At 47.4% G+C, this 4,438-nt stretch overlaps 1 long non-coding RNA gene across 1 annotated transcript; it reads right to left on the minus strand.

The window, feature by feature from the left end:
• Positions 1–2,204: 2,204 nt before the first annotated feature.
• Positions 2,205–2,566, minus strand: LOC119280918. Its single transcript, XR_005138219.1, has 3 exons — positions 2,508–2,566; positions 2,322–2,423; positions 2,205–2,246 (listed from the first exon to the last, which is right to left on the minus strand). It is a non-coding gene; the product is annotated as an uncharacterized LOC119280918 (long non-coding RNA).
• Positions 2,567–4,438: the final 1,872 nt, after the last annotated feature.

A 4,438-nucleotide genomic window follows, 5' to 3' on the forward strand; every position in this document is an offset into this window, starting at 1 on the left:
ACTCCCTCCCACCCATCCCCACCCCACACACCCCACCCTCCACACAAACCCGAAGCTCAGTGCCTCCCCTCTGCCCTCCTCTCTCCCCCTCTCAAATCCTTCTCAGATCCGGAGTATTTGACCGTGGATTTCGAAGCCAACCCCTCCCTTAAGGTAATCTCCTCCGATCCCCTTGTTTTCGTCCATAGGAATTGTCACATTTGCTCAAATCTTGCTAGTTTGGGGGAAACCCTAGTTTTTGATAGGATTTGGAAATTTGTGTTTCTTTGCTAATTTGGTATGGTTAGGTTTTCATAGTATGCTAGGGTTAGGGTTATGTTGGTGTTAGGGTTGTGGTTATTGTTAAGTGGGGGTTAGGGTTGACCAATAATTCTCGGTTTTGTAGGCATGGCTTCATCCGGTTCCATGACGAGGCCACCGTGTGCTAACCAAGAAGACATGCCGAACAAGTGGGAGGACGCATCTTTGGACAAGGTGAAGGAGAAAGATGTCAACATCCCGCCTTGTTGGTGTGGAGATGTTTGCAAGGTGAAGGTGTCCACCGACCGAAAGAAAGCATGGACGGAAGGGCGGAGATATTTTGTATACCCGAACTATGCTTATGATCGTGCACTTCCAACTAACGCCTATGACCAACCACCGGTAAGCTCGAGAAGTAAAATGTTACTCTCAAATGTGTGTCAACACTAACAACAAATTTTTATGCAGTCACCGCCTCCTCTATGCAAGTACTTCACGTGGATAGATCTTGAAGTGCCAGAAGATGTGAAAAAGGACCAATACGCAGATTGTCTTAGGCGGCAACGACGGTTCGAAGAATCGTTTCGAAGAGGCTTGGAGGAAGAGCGTCGTCAGAAGGAGAGGATGGAGCGGAAGAAACGAGAGGAGGAGAGGGCACGCCAAGCGAAACTTGCTCGTGAGGAGGAGAGGGCAAGAAAGCTTGCAAAGGCTCGCGAGGCACAAGAGGAGGACTCGGCACGTGACAAGAAGGGGAAATGGCCTCGCTCTACTCAGTAGGGACTTCGCTTCGGTGCACTCGTCGTTAACTATTTTCTAATGAATGTGTCATGAAGTTGTGAGGGCATGTGAGATGTTGGTGAACTATCTTCTAGGGCAAGCTGCCATTTGTCATTTGTAATGAATGTGTCGTGAACCATGTCGTAGTAATGTTTGAATTGTCTTAAGTTATGAACTCGTCGGCTTAAAATTTATGTTTGTTCAAATTGTTGTGATGTTGCAGTCATTGTAAGTATTGTGGATGTGATGCAAGCCAACTGTGGCTCTCTGGATGTGAGATGTTGGAAGTAGTGCAGCGCCTAAGGACAGGGCGCTGCACTATACAGTGCAGCGCCCAATTGTTGGGCGCCGCACAGTACAGTGCAGCGCCTATATGTTGGGCGCTGCAGTGCTGCTATAAGCAAAACTGCAGAAATAGATGCCATTTTGGCCTCCTGCACCAGCACTCACATAATAAAAATACTGTAAACTACACTAGTAAGAGTTCACCAACATATAACATAATAAAAATACTGTAAACTACAGAAACTAATAACTTGAACATCATATCATTTAAGACAATTCAACATTACTTCAGGTTCGCAAACACAAATACCACACTAGTAAGAGTTCACCAACATATAACATAACCTCACAAGTTCGTCAACCTAATTAAACGGCTACAATTAACATGAACAAGCACTAATGCCTTCCGCGCGTGTTCCTGGTGGCACGCCTGCAGGCAAGCTTCTTCTTCTTAGGAGCACGAGGATCCTCTTCGTGCACTTCCTCCTCCGCCTCCGCCTCCGCCTCCGCCTCCTCCTCCGCCTCATCATCCAAGCTAGCCATCCGCGAGGTCCCTACGACCACCTTTGGGTTGCCTCTGTTGTCATAGTCGTTGGGCGTGTACTGGCGTCTGGGCTGCCTAGGCTTGAACACATATGCGGACCGAGCTTGAGCGTCCGCCGAAGTCATGTCATCATCAAGCTCATTGCCCTATCACACAACGAAACAATATGGTGAAGGCCGATGTCGTAATCAAGTGAGAATCACATCTAAAGGATTAGTCATACCTCTTGGGTGATCCCACCCTCATCATCCATATAAGCATATGAGGAACTCACATCATCCCCCTCATGGTGAGGTGCGGGGTCTGATGGTGTACCAGACCTAGAGGCAGATGGTTCATCATATTCAGGATCACGGCAACCGAGAAGGTTCGATAATCGCCTTAACTTCTTGGCCTGACGCTGTAACACGAACAAGTGTGTAAGATATCAAACTTCGCAACATAGACTGGCTCTCATAGTGAATGCGATATGTACCTTGAGGAATGCTCGTAGTGAACCATCATCATTGCCAGTTCCAACCGGTGTCTTCTCCAGAATAGACTGGCTCTCATCAGCTACTTTCTTGATCTCGGTGCACTGCGGATGAGAAAAAATGAATGCGTTAGCCATTCAAACATGTGTAATACGGTCAACAGGAAAGTAAAGAGGGGAACACTTTACCACATAGTTAATCACCGGAACAGCAGGGACTCCTTGCCCTAGCCTGACATCTCTGTTGTACTTCCCCTTTGCTAGATCCTCAAAGTTTACGGGTTCTTCAAGAATATCCTCATTATATGCCGGCGGGCATATCTCAACTCGAGTAGTTCCAATAAACCATCGTACGTAGTTATCAAAAGCAAGTGAGTTGTGCTCACGAAGCGGGGCGCGTGCAGTGCTACGAGCTTGCTCCACACAAAGCTGGAAGCGGGTAACATACGCAGAATGATGCTTGGCCCAGTCCTTTATCTTCCGTTGCCTTCTCCTATCCAACCTGCGTGGTATAAAACCAAACATTAGCACAATCAAAAGGAGTCCCGATGATTAGACAATACGCACACATGCTCTCTTACCTATGAAGTGCTTTATCCGTGTCCACCCAATCCGGCGGGTGAGGCTGGAAAAGACCAAACTGACGATACACGCGATGCGGCAAATGAAACTCAACCGCCCAGTTGCATATCAATGGGCACCGCATAAGCCAGAGATCCTTATCCCGCAAGCACATCGGGTTGAGGCGGAAGTCCGCGGTGTACCCCAAGCTCTCACCCGCGCCATATGGCTGCCATTCCACCTATGAAACAGGGCAACAATGCAAATTTGATAACTTTTTTTCAAGCAAGCATGAGAAAGGACTAAAGTAATGACCTCCTTACCTGCTCAGGCGTAATCGTGTCCAACTCGGCAATGTACTTTTGGTACATGAGATTGACATCGTTCGTCATCTCGGAAACGATATCCCACTTGTAAGCCCATGTGGGGCGCCGTAATTCGTCATGTTCATCTGCATACCAAGGATCAAACCTGACGCTCTTCGGGCGTCCAACAGGCAGACGCTCCTAGCTCCATACAGAAAGTAGAAGCAGATTACCACCAATGCCTGCACTAGGTGTGATCCTGCAACACGCATCATCCAGCTACATATGAAAGAAAAACAATGTTAACTTGACAGCAAGCTTGCATTGCTAATGAATAAATGAGTTGATCACAAAACAGACCAACTACCTGTCGGTACAAGTAGGCAAGAGTCGCTGAACCCCAGCTCCATTTGCTATCGAAGACGGTCAACGCCTTCAGCCACATCCATGGAGCGTTCTTGCCAGTGGAGTCAGGAAACAAAGTCCTCGACACAATGTACCACATACACACACGAGCATGTGTCTGGATCACATCATCAGTTACATCCGGATGGCACGTCGCAAAGTTATTTTGAATCCACGTGAAAGCAGCTCCGGCTGCCTTCCTTTCCCTCTTCTTCTTCTCTTCTCCCTCCTCTACATCATCCTCAGCCTCGGTAGGAGACATACCGATAAGAGCAATCATCTGCTCGCGCCACCCATCAGAATCGGTGCTCATACATAGAGGCCTCCCGTCGATAGCAAGACCGGTGATCAACGAGACATCCTCGAGCGTCACGGTCATCTCCCCGGTCCGAAGATGGAAACTGTGGGTCTCTGGCCTCCACCGATCAACAAGAGCAGACACCAGTGGAGCGTTCAGATTCGGCATGGACCAGCTGACCAATAGAATCCACGGGAGTAGTCCTGCCTGCTTGATGTACGGTGTGTACCGCTCATCATAAGGCATGGCAGGACCAGAGACCCCGTGATACCGAATCTTCAGAGGTTCAAGCTTCTGCAAAAAACAAGTAATGACAAATCTTAGGGCATGTAAATTTCAACTAAAGGCAAATTTGCAAAATATTTAGATTACTCATTATTACCTTATCCTTCTCGCGCATCATGTAGGCCCGGTGTTGCACGTCGTAGACATCGTCCAGAAGCCAAACCATCCTTACAATTTCAAACAATAAACATATAAAAGTTCATCTTCATCTCAAATAAACTAAACAAAAATAGGCATCTCATATATATCTAAAAAAACTAAACAAT

The sequence above is a fragment of the Triticum dicoccoides genome, chromosome 3B (assembly GCF_002162155.2).
Source record: "Triticum dicoccoides isolate Atlit2015 ecotype Zavitan chromosome 3B, WEW_v2.0, whole genome shotgun sequence".
In the NCBI taxonomy this organism is placed as follows: Eukaryota; Viridiplantae; Streptophyta; class Magnoliopsida; order Poales; family Poaceae; genus Triticum; species Triticum dicoccoides.